This window comes from Papaver somniferum, chromosome 3 (genome assembly GCF_003573695.1).
Source record: "Papaver somniferum cultivar HN1 chromosome 3, ASM357369v1, whole genome shotgun sequence".
In the NCBI taxonomy this organism is placed as follows: Eukaryota; Viridiplantae; Streptophyta; class Magnoliopsida; order Ranunculales; family Papaveraceae; genus Papaver; species Papaver somniferum.
This window is the reverse complement of record NC_039360.1, coordinates 15,372,116-15,388,314: the sequence shown is the minus strand read 5'-3', so window position 1 is coordinate 15,388,314 and position 16,199 is coordinate 15,372,116.

Below are 16,199 nucleotides of genomic sequence, written 5' to 3'. Positions count from 1 at the left end.
AAAAAAAAAACGATGTATATATTCAGAAAAATACAAAAAAATCAAGTATTTATCAATTCCATTCTCTCTTGTTCCAAAAATAAAAGAGAGTAGTCAATGTAAATAAGAGTCATGTAAAGAGTCATCTTTTATGTTTTATTGTAATAAGCAAGGAAGGGTGTATGCCATTGATGTACAACGCGAGTAATTGTGAAATACCTCCAACTCATTCACAATTCTCGTAAAGTCCGGACAGCTAGCTAGATTTCGACCTTGGTTCTTAGCCTGAGAAACTATCTCTTGGTGATTAGTAGTCATAACATCTGATCTTTCTTTACACATGTGTAGATACACTTTACACTCTTATCACATGTCTTTATTTGTTATCAGTGCTAGGATTATGCCTTCGATAGCTAGATTGACATCTCCATTTTGCTGTGAGCTTAACTGACTTGCACATGTCACATTTGATGGAATCTGAGCTTATATTTTGACCTAGAACTTTGTAGGTACGTTCTAAGCAAACCTTCACGAGACTTCAACTCGTCCACTAGGGACACTTAGTGGTTTAAAAGGCTTAGTGCATACGCTAAATGCATTCGAGAGACCAGCGACAGTGGTATAGGTAGGATTTCCTTAGTTTTGTTTTACTTGAGGACAAGTAAAATTCAGGTTTGGGGGTATTTGATGAGTGCTAAAAAGTGCATATTTCTATATATTTTTCTTGGCATTTAACTCATCTTTTGTGCATTAATTCTATATTTTATCCCATATTCTGTGTTTTTGTTGTTTTCAAGAATAAATACTTTTCTTAATTAATTTTGCATTTTTAGGTACTAAATAAAGCCTGGTTAACTCACGGAGCGAAAAGAGCAAAGGAACGGCAAAGACTCTCGCTAGGAGGAAGGGAAGAATGATGTTTGCAAGAGCCGGATCAACGAGAAGTGGGCTTGAAGAGGAAGAATTGTTCTTAAAGAAGATATGGGCTTGGCATACCCAAGGCCCAAAACCCTCACCCAAATCCATTTCCTATATCCATACCCGTTTCCCTTTCTAGCCGTCAGATTGGATCATCTCAACATCCTACGGTCGCAGCATCGCCGTACATCAAAGTTTGAAGCTCCTGTCTAACACTTCAGCACCTAACTCCATCTGGAGCCGTCAGCTTCGTTGTATCACTTAATCCAACGGTCTCTCAGAGCTTGTTTACATCGTGCCGTTCGATTCAATTAGTAAGTGATTATCCAACGGATCTCCTCGCTGCGCATCAACTTCTGATGATTCCACTCAACACCTTAGCCATCGAACCCATCGACCTCAAGCCAAACACCCCCTTCTTCCCAAACATCGAGTTCTTCTCCTCCACTCCGTCTGCGGAGAAAACTCTGCCATCTCCATCACCACCATCTCTTCCATCTCCACCTCGAACACCACCACTACCACCTTCCCCCGACAAACTCAGTATTCAATCACCACCCTTGTCTCTTCCTTTCTCGTCTGTAGCATCGAGTCCTGATGCTACAAACTCGACAGTGAGAGAAGCTAGGGTTCACAGAAGTCTAGGGCTGGGCCAACAGCGCAACAAGAGCTAGAGGAGGAGCAGTAGAACATCAACAGGGCATGGGTCGAGCAGAATTCACACATGGGTATGTCGAATTTGATTTTCCCCAAAAGTTAGGGTTTGCAAATTTAGGGTTTTGTGAAATTAGGGTTTTGTATTTTGTTGTAAGCTATAAAAGGGAAGCTGTAGAGAATGCAAAGGTTGTTCTTGGGTCATCCGAGAAACCCCCTAATTGGGTTAATTTAATTCTCAATGTCAATTTGATTTCACAGTTAATTTTTAGGGTTCTTCATTTGCAATTTTCATTCACTGTTTAGTTGTTTAAATGCTATGTTATTTCACATGATCATGTTTAGTTCCATTTTAATGTTAATTATGTTCTGAGTTCACTGCTGAGGCTCAGATGAAACCTTAGTGCACTATTGAATGATGAATTGCTAGGAAGGCCTGTTTTGCTTGAGTAATGGGAAGAAGTTGGTGCTCTGATATGCCTGTGATTGACTGTGCTTTCAAAAGACAGTCAATGCTAGGGGCAAATCAGTGAGCAAGCTGATTTTCTTCCCATTCTAGTTGGATGCTTAAGTTTTTAAATCTAGAATTGCATTGTTTAGCTAGGACACAAGGTGGATTCTAAGCCTTAGCTTAGCCACAGCTGCAAACTCCTCCCTGCCCTTGGCTAACAGCCTTGGTTTTTTTTTGGCTTTGTTTCCTGTTAACTGCCACTGTTACCTTTGCTTCACTGTCACATTTACTTCACTGCCTTGGTCTTTCTCTTTGCTTCATTTCCATTGCCATCCTCACTGCCATTTTCACCATTTCCTTTGCTTTTCTTCACTATCACTCTCCACTGCCACTGTCACCTGTTTTGTGTTTTGTATTTGTATCTGTTTTCTTGTGTTTATTGTTTTATCATCCATTGTCTCATTATTTCACTACCATCTTCATTGTCATTGTAAATGCCATCCTTGGCCCTGTGTGATTTAGTTACCTTGTCTGCCTGCACAGCTCCTGCTCTCCCTTTCCCTGCTGAGCACCTGCCATTTGCTTCTGCTGCTGCTGTGCACTGCTTCTGCTGCTGCTGAAGCCACCACTGCTGCTGCTTCAGGTCCAGTTCAATTCTGGGCTACAAGTTCAGTCATTACAAAAGCCCACTGTGGACTTAATCAAAGCCCAGGTGAAAAGCTAAAGCCCAATTCACAGTCACTGTTAGCCCAAGGCCCAGTGCAATTCAAAAGACCAAAAGCCCATAAGTTCACAGTCAATCCAAAAGCCCACTGAGCCCAAAACCATTTCATTGTTACAAAAACCCACTAAGCCCAAAGCACAATTAGAAGCCCAATAGCAATTTAGAGCCCAAATAGCTAGAAACTCCAAACACTCCCAATCTCTGTGGATCGACCCGTACTTGCACGAGCTACAACTGACGACCGTGCACTTGCGGTATTACTGTAGGCCCGCGTTTTCATTTCGCTTAATTTTCACACATTTCCGGGCCCACCAAGTTTTTGGCGCCGCTGCCGGGGATTGGTGCTGTGTTTTTCTTGTAGTTTTCTTGGCTATTTTGCATTTCACTTCATCGCACTTGCATCTGCATCTGCTTCACTTCTTTTGCTGTTGGGCCTGCTGTTCTGAACCAGTTTTTCCTCTGCTGGGACGCCACCAAGGAAAAGAACCAAAGCCCAACTGGGTTTTTGCAACAATATCAGAGCAGCTGGGCTGTGCTTAAAAGGTAACCCATTTAAGAGAACCCGAATTGTGGGCTTCCAATTTTTTAATTGTGGGCTTGTAATATTAAAGCCAATTTTTGGGCTTCTCTTATTTTCTGTTGGGTTTGTAATAATTTATTTGTGGGCTTGTTTGTTTAATTTGTGGGCTTGTTTAAATTCTTTCATTAGACTTGTATTTTGGACTCTGGGTTTAAACCCAGCTGAGCTTGTAACCGATTGTGGGCTTGTTTCCACTCAAGAGTGGACCTCGAAACCAAAGTTTTAAAACAAACGTCGGGCCTTAACCAACTGGGCCAAATTAAATTTTCAAAATTAAAACTTAGTGTTTCGTGGGCCGCAGCCTTCCTCCCATTCCATTAGAGGACCAACAGTGGGCTTGCTCCCAATTTCAAAAACCAAAAATTTCTCCCATAAAAACCAAAGTTTTCCAAATGTTTCCCTAAAAAACCAAAAATTTTCTTTTTCCCATCAAAGCCAAATGTCTCCCGACAAAACCAAATTTTTCCCAAAAAGTCCAATCCCATTAAAAACCAAATTTTCTTGTAGATAATGTGTTAGTTAAATTTCCTTTTGTATATATTTTGTGCTCATCCATTGTGACTCCGAATATGTTGGAGTTTTTCCTTGGATAACGGAGTTTTAATTCTGCTTTCGCCGAAATCGGGTATTCTCTCTCCTTTTACTCTACTCAGCATGTCCCTTTCCATATGTTGCATTTTAATTCTTTCCATATTTTTAAACATTGAGGACAATGTTTAGTTTAGGTTTGGGGGTATAGAGTAGACACCATGATAATATGCCATAATTGAAAACAAGAACTCCCTCTTTTTGAAAAAATTTGAAAAATTCCAAAAAAATTAGAAAAATGATAAAAACATAAAAATGGAGCTCATTTACCTTGAAATGTTGACTCTTGTGCAAATATGTAATTATTAGGAGTCTTAGTCTATATATTTAGGCACCCTGATTCTAGCACAATTCACATAGTGATAAGAAATTTGCACGCGCACGATCTACCAATACATGTATAGCCTCGATCTTCAAGGTGTTTGATAGGAAGTCACGATTGCCAATCACTTTAGAATACTGAACGAAACTTGACTAGCTTGTTCTTTGGTTGGTTGGGATAGAAGGTGGAGGTTACATTAAGAAAGACAACCATCGAATTTAACTGGGTGCATCAAAAAGGGCTACCTCTTGCAAAGTGTCATGTAATTTTTTGTTTCTTTTTCCTTATGTATCAAAAGTGTTTCCTTGTTTCAAAAAAAAAAAAAAAAATCAAGTATTTTTCAATTCCATCCTCTCTTGTTCCAAAAATAAAAGAGAGTAGTCAATGTAAATAAGAGTCATGTAAAGAGTCATCTTTTGTGTTTTATTGTAATAAGCAAGGAAGGGTGTATGCCATTGATGTACAACGCGAGTAATTGTGAAATACCTCCAACTCATTCACAATTCTCGTAAAGTCCGGACAGCTAGCTAGATTTCGACCTTGGTTCTTAGCCTGAGAAACTATCTCTTGGTGATTAGTAGTCATAACTTCAGATCTTTCTTTACACATGTGTAGATACACTTTACACTCTTATCACATGTCTTTTTTTTTTTGTTATCAGTGCTAGGATTGTGCCTTCGATAGCTAGATTGACATCTCCATTTTGCTGTGAGCTTAACTGACTTGCACATGTCACATTTGATGGAATCTGAGCTTATATTTTGACCTAGAACTTTGTAGGTACGTTCTAAGCAAACCTTCACGAGACTTCAACTCGTCCACTAGGGACACTTAGTGGTTTAAAAGGCTTAGTGCATACGCTAAATGCATTCGAGAGACCAGCGACAGTGGTATAGGTAGGATTTCCTTAGTTTTGTTTTACTTGAGGACAAGTAAAATTCAGGTTTGGGGGTATTTGATGAGTGCTAAAAAGTGCATATTTCTATATATTTTTCTTGGCATTTAACTCATCTTTTGTGCATTAATTCTACATTTTATCCCATATTCTGTGTTTTCGTTGTTTTCAAGAATAAATACTTTTCTTAATTAATTTTGCATTTTTAGGTACTAAATAAAGCCTGGTTAACTCCGGGAGCAAAAAGAGCAAAGAAACGGCAAAGACTCTCGCTAGGAGGAAGCGAAGAATGATGTTTGCAAGAGCCGGATCAACTAGAAGTGGGCTTGAAGAGGAAGAATTGTTCTTAAAGAATATATGGGCTTGGCATACCCAAGGCCCAAAACCCTTACCCAAATCCATTTCCATTATCCATACCCATTTCCATGAGAGCCGTCAGATTGGATCCATCTTGTCATCCAACGGTCGCCTCATCATTGTGCATCAAAATCCAAAGCTCCTGTCAAACACCATAGTACCTAACTCCATCTGAAGCCGTCAGTTTTGTTGTATCTCATAATCCAACGGTCGCTACATACCTCTCCATCGTAGCCGTTCGATTCAATCTATATGGGATCATCCAACGCTCTTTACTTGCTGTTCATCAAAGTTCGCTACACCCGCTTCACACCCTAGCATCCAAAACCATCGACTTCACCCAAACAAGTTCTTCTTCCCCAAATCTTTTTTCCCCAAAAACTCTCTTCTTCCCCCGACAGTTGCAGTCGAGCTCTGCTCCTGCCTCTCTTCCATGTCCACTGCCACCCTCTGCCTCACAACCATCTCCATACCCCGACACCACCTCAATCACCATCACTTTCCCCAACCCTCTAGCCTAGTTGCTTTTTCAAACCCACATCTCTCTGACCTAGGTGTGGAGTTGATGAAACAACTCGAGCTAGGGTTGCAGTACATCAATTGGAGCAGGAAGAGCATCAGAGGGACATCAAGAAGCATGGGTCGAAGCCAATTTACACATGGGTATGTCGAATTTGATTTTCCCCAAAAAATTAGGGTTTCGAATTAGGGTTTTGTATTTTGTTGTAAGCTATAAAAGGGAAGCTGTAGAGAATGCAAAGGTTGTTCTTGGGTCATCCGAGAAACCCCCTAATTGGGTTAATTTAATTTAATTTGATTTCACTGTTAATTTTTAGGGTTATTTATTTGCAATTTTCATTCACTGTTTAGTTGTTTAAATGCTATGTTATTTCACATGATCATGTTTAGTTCCATTTTAATGTTAATTATGTTCTGAGTTCACTGCTGAGGCTCAGATGAAACCTTAGTGCACTAATGAATGATGAATTGCTAGGAAGGCCTATTTTGCTTGAGTAATGGGAAGAAGTTGGTGCTCTGATATGCCTGTGATTGACTGTGCTTTCAAAAGACAGTCAATGCTAGGGGCAAATCAGTGAGCAAGCTGATTTTCTTCCCATTCTAGTTGGATGCTTAAGTTTTTAAATCTAGAATTGCATTGTTTAGCTAGGACACAAGGTGGATTCTAAGCCTTAGCTTAGCCACAGCTGCAAACTCCTCCCTGCCCTTGGCTAACAGCCTTGGTTTATTTGGCTTTGTTTCCTGTTAACTGCCACTGTTACCTTTGCTTCACTGTCACATTTACTTCACTGCCTTGGTCTTTCTCTTTGCTTCATTTCCATTGCCATCCTCACTGCCATTTTCACCATTTCCTTTGCTTTTCTTCACTATCACTCTCCACTGCCACTGTCACCTGTTTTGTGTTTTGTATTTGTATCTGTTTTCTTGTGTTTATTGTTTTATCATCCATTGTCTCATTATTTCACTACCATCTTCATTGCTTTGTAAATATCACAGCTTCACTGACTATTTGCTCTTTCTTTACCATTCTTGTTCACTGATCTCTTGTTACTGCCCACTTTGCTCTCAGCTCTGTCACTTCTCTTCTGCTTTAATCCCACTGTAAACTCTTAAGGTTAAAGACAAGCCCAGTCCACTGTGAGCTCAAAGCCCAGAGCACTTGCAAAGGTCCAGAATCAAGTTTAGAGATCCAGGGCTCAGTTCACTACACTGAGCCCAAGCCCAAATTTAGAAACCTAAGGCCTAGTTCACTGCCAGGCTCAAAAACCTAAGCCCAAGTTCACAGTTCATCATTCAAAGGCCCAAGGCCTAAAGCACTTCATTGTTACAAAAACCCACTAAGCCCAAAGCACAATTAGAAGCCCAATAGCAATTTAGAGCCCAAATAGCTAGAAACTCCAAACACTCCCAATCTCTGTGGATCGACCCGTACTTGCACGAGCTACAACTGACGACCGTGCACTTGCGGTATTACTGTAGGCCCGCGTTTTCATTTCGCTTAATTTTCACACATTTCCGGGCCCACCAAGTTTTTGGCGCCGCTGCCGGGGATTGGTGCTGTGTTTTTCTTGTAGTTTTCTTGGCTATTTTGCATTTCACTTCATCGCACTTGCATCTGCATCTGCTTCACTTCTTTTGCTGTTGGGCCTGCTGTTCTGAACCAGTTTTTCCTCTGCTGGGACGCCACCAAGGAAAAGAACCAAAGCCCAACTGGGTTTTTGCAACAATATCAGAGCAGCTGGGCTGTGCTTAAAAGGTAACCCATTTAAGAGAACCCGAATTGTGGGCTTCCAATTTTTAATTGTGGGCTTGTAATAATAAAGCCAATTTTTGGGCTTTTTATTTTCTGTTGGGTTTGTAATTAACTTCTGTGGGCTTGTTTGTTTAATTTGTGGGCTTGTATTTAATTTTTGTGAGCTTGTTTAATTTGGACTGGTATTTTGTATTCTGGGTTTTTAAACCCAGCTGAGCTTGTAACCGATCACGCTAGGTTAACTCGTTAGTGGGCCGAGTACCCAAATTCTAGGCCGAGATTTTGGACTCAGTTTCACCAAACGTTTTCAAACCAGCTGAGCCAAAGCAAACACAAAACCAACAGTGGGCTTGCTCCCATTCAAAAACCAAATTTTATTATCTTTTAAAATAAATAAATAAATAAATATTTTCTCTCCCATTCAAAAACCAAAATTTTTACTTGCTCCCAAATTTTAAAACCAAATTTTATTTTGCTCCCACATTAACAACCAAATTTTTTTTTTTTTCTTTTATCCCACCAAAACCAAATTTTTCCCAAAAATCCAAACCCTTTAAAAACCAAATTCTGAGCTTTGTACATTCTTTACTTAGCTTTTGAGCCAATCATGAATAGATCTTTTTCTACAGTTGGGGAGTACAACAAATCCCTTAGAGAACTTGCATATGGACAAACTTCACGTTATGAACCTTCCACGGACCATGATGTCAATAGTCATAGGAATTATTATGGACATTTTCAAAGTCCCGAGCCGCAATACATGAACCCTAATGACTATTCATACATGCATCATTCATCGCAACGTGAAAATGAACATTCTTCTAGAGCCTCACTCACACAATCATCACTTATGGATCAATTAGAAGCTCGAGTCGCAGCTTTAGAAAAGCAAGCACATGAGGAATCTGTCACATCTAACTTTCCTAGGCAACCTGAAATCTATCCTTGTCCCGCATGTGATGGCTTAGACCACACTATTGCGAATTGCTATATTTTCCATGAACCTTTTCAAGGTTGCGATCAACCATTTATAGACCCTAACAACCATGCACCCATGTATCAATCACCACAAGGGGAGGACGAACAATTTCACATGAGCCCTTGTATGCAATCTATAATGGAAAACATCAATCTCCTCAAACAAAACACTGCTAGTTTAGAAATGCATACATTGAATGATCATAGCAGCATTGTTATCCCTAATGAAATTAATTATCAAAATAGTGTTTTTAACCCTACTCATGATAGTCATATTGAACATGAACCTAATCTAGAGGTAAATGAGTGGAATAGAAACACTATAGTTTTTAGGGAAGGACACTCTTGTTTTGTTGAGGATGATAATAATTATGATGTTATATTAGAAGAACATGTCTATACTGATGATGTTATGGAACCTTTGGGTTCAAATACATTAGGCTTCTCTGCCCAGACCTTAATGAATGATATCTCTTCTAGTATTCCATATGATGTTTCCATTGAATTGCCGATGCATGAGGACAAATCTGTTGATGATGTTGATGATTCTGATTGTGAACTTGCTAATTTGATTGATGATTGTGAGCATGATGTGACATGTGTAGATGATTTAGGATATTTTGATTTGATTGATAATGACGTGCCTATTCTCCTACATGAGTCACAATCTGATGGCCTTCCACCCAACCTAGATTTGGTTTGTACCAATATTGTAAAACCAATTTTTCTGAGAATGCCTAATCTAGGTTTGGAACTGTGTGCTTCCCAAGTCCTCTTGGACCATTTTGCATCTAAATATAATATCTTTGAGGAACCACAGTTGGAAATGGCATGTTTGCCCGTCCATAGCAAAGTACACTTTGAGTTAGATCTTGTGCATGAGGAACCCCCAAAACTGCGCGATTTTGTTTTCAAAATTATATCTTCTGTAAATCCAGGTTTGGGGGTAGCTCATTTGGTTTCACAGCTTCACGTGCTTTTCTTTCATGTGTGAAGTTGTTGAAACCGCTACACTTTGTCTTTTGGGTTGATCCTCAACTCTTTAGATTGTTAGTGTATGGTGAATTTTTTGTATATAATCCAGTAGATAAAAATTTTAAAAATCCTTTTGTTCCTTTTGTATATATGTTGCTAATCCAATATGATCTCGGCTGACATATGTTGGATTCTTGCCTTGAATAACGGAGTTCTAATATTGCTTTCGCCGAAATCGGGTATTCTCTTTCCTTTTTCTCTACTCAACATGATCCTCTTCATATGTTGTATTATAATTTTGTTCATATTTTGAAACATTGAGGACAATGTTTAGTTTAGGTTTGGGGGTGAAAAGTAGATACTTTGATAATATGCCATAATTGAAAACAAGAACTCCTTCTTTTTGAAAAAAATGAAAAATGAAAATAAAAAATTAAAAATTGAAAAAAAACATAAAAATGGAGATCATTTACCTTGAAATGTTGACTCTTGTGCAAATATGTAATTATTAGGAGTCTTAGTCTAGATATTTAGGCATCCTGATTCTAGCACAATTCACATAGTGATAAGAAATTTGCACGCGCACGATCTACCAATACATGTATAGCCTCGATCTTCAAGGTGTTTGATAGGAAGTCACGATTGCCAATCACTTTAGAATACTGAACGAAACTTGACTAGCTTGTTCTTTGGTTGGTTGGGATAGAAGGTGGAGGTTACATTAAGAAAAACAACCATCGAATTTAACTGGGTGCATCAAAAAGGGCTACCTCTTGCAAAGTGTCATGTAATCTTTTGTTTCCTTTTGTATATGTATCAAAAGTGTTTCTATGTAAAAAAAAAAAAAAAAATCAAGTATTTTTCAATTCCATCCTCTCTTGTTCCAAAAATAAAAGAGAGTGGTCAATGTAAATAAGAGTCATGTAAAGAGTCATCTTTTGTGTTTTATTGTAATAAGCAAGGAAGGGTGTATGCCATTGATGTACAACGCGAGTAATTGTGAAATACCTCCAACTCATTCACAATTCTCGTAAAGTCCGGACAGCTAGCTAGATTTCGACCTTGGTTCTTAGCCTGAGAAACTATCTCTTGGTGATTAGTAGTCATAACATACGATCTTTCTTTACACATGTGTAGATACACTTTACACTCTTATCACATGTCTTTATTTGTTATCAGTGCTAGGATTGTGCCTTCGATAGCTAGATTGACATCTCCATTTTGCTGTGAGCTTAACTGACTTGCACATGTCACATTTGATGGAATCTGAGCTTATATTTTGACCTAGAACTTTGTAGGTACGTTCTAAGCAAACCTTCACGAGACTTCAACTCGTCCACTAGGGACACTTAGTGGTTTAAAAGGCTTAGTGCATACGCTAAATGCATTCGAGAGACCAGCGACAGTGGTATAGGTAGGATTTCCTTAGTTTTGTTTTACTTGAGGACAAGTAAAATTCAGGTTTGGGGGTATTTGATGAGTGCTAAAAAGTGCATATTTCTATATATTTTTCTTGGCATTTAACTCATCTATTGTGCATTAATTCTATATTTTATCCCATATTCTGTGTTTTTGTTGTTTTCAAGAATAAATACTTTTCTTAATTAATTTTGCATTTTTAGGTACTAAATAAAGCCTGGTTAACTCACGGAGCGAAAAGAGCAAAGGAACGGCAAAGACTCTCGCTAGGAGGAAGGGAAGAATGATGTTTGCAAGAGCCGGATCAACGAGAAGTGGGCTTGAAGAGGAAGAATTGTTCTTAAAGAAGATATGGGCTTGGCATACCCAAGGCCCAAAACCCTCACCCAAATCCATTTCCTATATCCATACCCGTTTCCCTTTCTAGCCGTCAGATTGGATCATCTCAGCATCCTACGGTCGCAGCATCGCCGTACATCAAAGTCTGAAGCTCCTCTCTAACACTTCAGCACCTAACTCCATCTGGAGCCGTCAGCTTCGTTGTAACACTTAATCCAACGGTCGCTCAGAGCTTGTTTACATCATGCCGTTCGATTCAATTAGTAAGTGATTATCCAACGGATCTCCTCGCTGCGCATCAACTTCTGATGATTTCACTCAACACCTTAGCCATCGAACCCATCGACCTCAAGCCAAACACCCCCTTCTTCCCAAACATCGAGTTCTTCTCCTCCACTCCGTATGCAGAGAAAACTCTGCCATCTCCATCACCACCATCTCTTCCATATCCACCTCGAACACCACCACTACCACCTTCCCCCGACAAACTCAGTATTCAATCACCACCCTTGTATCTTCCTTTCTCGTCTGTATCATCGAGTCCTGATGCTACAAACTCGACAGTGAGAGAAGCTAGGGTTCACAGAAGTCTAGGGCTGGGCCAACAGCGCAACAAGAGCTAGAGGAGGAGCAGTAGAACATCAACAGGGCATGGGTCGAGCAAAATTCACACATGGGTATGTCGAATTTGATTTTCCCCAAAAGTTAGGGTTTGCAAATTTAGGGTTTTGTGAAATTAGGGTTTTGTATTTTGTTGTAAGCTATAAAAGGGAAGCTGTAGAGAATGCAAAGGTTGTTCTTGGGTCATCCGAGAAACCCCCTAATTGGGTTAATTTAATTCTCAATGTCAATTTGATTTCACTGTTAATTTTTAGGGTTCTTCATTTGCAATTTTCATTCACTGTTTAGTTGTTTAAATGCTATGTTATTTCACATGATCATGTTTAGTTCCATTTTAATGTTAATTATGTTCTGAGTTCACTGCTGAGGCTCAGATGAAACCTTAGTGCACTATTGAATGATGAATTGCTAGGAAGGCCTGTTTTGCTTGAGTAATGGGAAGAAGTTGGTGCTCTGATATGCCTGTGATTGACTGTGCTTTCAAAAGACAGTCAATGCTAGGGGCAAATCAGTGAGCAAGCTGATTTTATTCCCATTCTAGTTGGATGCTTAAGTTTTTAAATCTAGAATTGCATTGTTTAGCTAGGACACAAGGTGGATTCTAAGCCTTATCTTAGCCACAGCTGCAAACTCCTCCCTGCCCTTGACTAACAGCCTTGGTTTTTTTTTGGCTTTGTTTCCTGTTAACTGCCACTGTTACCTTTGCTTCACTGTCACATTTACTTCACTGCCTTGGTCTTTCTCTTTGCTTCATTTCCATTGCCATCCTCACTGCCATTTTCACCATTTCCTTTGCTTTTCTTCACTATCACTCTCCACTGCCACTGTCACCTGTTTTGTGTTTTGTATTTGTATCTGTTTTCTTGTGTTTATTGTTTTATCATCCATTGTCTCATTATTTCACTACCATCTTCATTGTCATTGTAAATGCCATCCTTGGCCCTGTGTGATTTAGTTACCTTGTCTGCCTGCACAGCTCCTGCTCTCCCTTTCCCTGCTGAGCACCTGCCCTTTGCTTCTGCTGCTGCTGTGCACTGCTTCTGCTGCTGCTGAAGCCACCATTGCTGCTGCTTCAGGTCCAGTTCAATTCTGGGCTACAAGTTCAGTCATTACAAAAGCCCACTGTGGACTTAATCAAAGCCCAAGTGAAAAGCTAAAGCCCAATTCACAGTCACTGTTAGCCCAAGGCCCAGTGCAATTCAAAAGACCAAAAGCCCATAAGTTCACAGTCAATCCAAAAGCCCACTGAGCCCAAAACCATTTCATTGTTACAAAAACCCACTAAGCCCAAAGCACAATTAGAAGCCCAATAGCAATTTAGAGCCCAAATAGCTAGAAACTCCAAACACTCCCAATCTCTGTAGATCGACCCGTACTTGCACGAGCTACAACTGACGACCGTGCACTTGCGGTATTACTGTAGGCCCGCGTTTTCATTTCGCTTAATTTTCACACATTTCCGGGCCCACCACAGGTGATGGGTGACGAGTTTGTCATCCAGACCCGGCATTTCTTCGTACGTCCAGGCGAAGACATCTTGATATTTTTTCAACAATTTTTTCATCTCGGTCCACTCCTCTGGTGATAGTGCTGAACTGATCAGGATTGGCCTTGGATCGTCTTCAGTCCCAATGTTGATTGTTTCAAGATCGCCAGTGGTAGAGTCAGTGTCGTCCTGTAGTTGTCGTGGGGCATCCTGGACTTCTTCTTCAAGTGATAGCTCACTCTGACACGATTCTTCATGGTGGGGATACTTTTCATCATTCTCCCCGATTAATTGATAATCTTTCCGTCGGCGATAAATGACTCTCCCTTCTACATCTCGATCGGTCGTGAAGTTTTACCCTGGAGTTGAGACTTGATCATTATAGCTTTTAATCGGTGTGGTAGGTAACTTGATCATTTTAGCAGTTGAGGATGACGGATCGTTATCAGCTTTCTCGATAGTCTTCCAGCTTGGAAGTGGAGTACTGCGAATCCTGCTTGGAGGTTTCGGGACGCCTTTTTGAGATTCAAGGAACTCAGTATCATAGACGGGAGCATAAGGAGATGATGAAGCCGGAATGCGAACGATCTTGTTGTCGAGCATAGCCTTCATGCATTGATGGTATGTTGAAGGAACCACCTTGTTATCATGGAGCCATGGGCGTCCCAGTATTATGTGGTAGTCAGGTTCTTGCTCGATCACATGAAAATTTGCTTTCGATCGAATCGGCCCAACCCTCAAATCTATGTATGCATATCCATATGTATGGCTTTGAATTCCTTCAAATCCTGTCATTAGGATGGGATAGCGAACAATTTTACCTTGTGGGAATCTGGCCATCCTGAGAGTCTTCATAGTGACAATGTTGGTGGAAGCACCGGTGTCGACAAGAGCTCTTCTAAATTCGGTGCCTTTGATGAAACCAGTGACATACAATGCTCAGTTGTGTCCTTCATCCGTCATGCGATCTTCTTCTCCAAAAGAGATATTGTCGATCGAATGCCCAGGCACTAGGGAGACTTCTTCAACTGATGATATTGGTGGCGTTATTTGCACACTGGATGATATCTGGTTGTGTGCTGAAAATGTGTCTGTGCGCTGATCCCTGGAGAAGTGTAGGAGTTCACATAGATTTTCAATCAAATGTGTGACCTCTTGTTCCACCGGCTTCTCGTATGTGGTGAAGCTGTTGATTTGAGGGTCAGATGACGCTTCAGTCCCCGGTGTTGAGGCTTCTGGAGCGGAGATACCGCCTAACTCGGATGTTAATCTGATGAGAAAGTCGAGGATGTGGTTTATCGTCTCCTTCATCAGGTCCATGTTCCTGGTATGGACCTCTAGGATTTGAGCCAATTCTGCCAAAGTGGGGATCCCTCTGCCTTCCATGCCGCCAGGTGTAACATGAGGAATGTTTCCGTTTGAAATATTCTGATCTGAATTAGTTGAATTAGTCCTAAGACCAACCATCTTGTGGAATTGTGAGATTGCAACCGAGAGAATGATCTCCCACTTTGGTCGCCAATCTGTAGATGGGGAAAAACGATTTGCTGGTTTTTAAGGAATTGAGGAGACGACCGTACGGAGGAGACTCCTCGAACCGAGTGAAATGTTAAACTTCACACAGATGCACCGCTGCAAAGGGGGTGCTTTAGATTCGAGAGATCAATCTGTAGTACTCCGGCCTACATCAAGACAATGATCGTTCCAGAGTAAATTCGGTCACAAGAGAGGATGGGTTGATCTGTAGGAGGGAAGATGGGAAATGTGTGGAATCAATGGTAATCAAAGATTGTGGATGTATGAATTCTGAATATGATAAGCTCTGAATGTTTGAAATTGCTCAATTGAGAGTAGTTGCTCAATTGATGAGTTGATGATCTCGTATTGTCGATGAGACGTGAGATTGATGATATTGTTGACGCTGATGATTCAATCATGATTCAGAGACTTATTTATATTGCTGGAATTTTAGACACCTTATTCAAAATTATAGCCATTGGTACGTCAATTAAAGTTGATGAAGGAACTCTCAAGTATGAGAGTGGTTATTCTGCAAGGTGCTAAAGATATTAACTTAGCTAAAACAATTCCTAGTAAATCGTAGATTATTACAAAGTTTGGAGGTTTTATGCAGAGTATTTTGCTTCCACAGCTTCCAAAGTTTTGTGGAAATTGTAAAATTGTAGGTCATCTACAATCTGAATGCAGATATAATCAAAGCAAGGAAGATGACACCCCTTCTAAATCTATTCGTAACTACTGTTAGTGGTATCAAAACAACAAGTGGGAGATTTTGTTTTTTTGAAAGTAAATGAGACATATTATAGAAACTGAATTTTTCCTGCTATCATTGCAGGACATGCCACGTTATTATCTTTGGATAAAAAAATGATTTGGTAACTGAAAAAGTGGGGGTCTAACAACACCACCCAATATTTCGCTTAGCAATCTGTATGGACTAACTCCAATGTACTTTTTATGAGAATCAACTAGACAGTTAGACTCAATCAATAAAAAGATATATCAAAGAGTTTATATTTCAATCTCTCGATTTGAACTTTACTCAAGCAAATGGAAATCTGCGAGTCTTTATCAAAGAGAGATAACTTGGACGGTACCAAAGACCAATGTCCAAGGATCA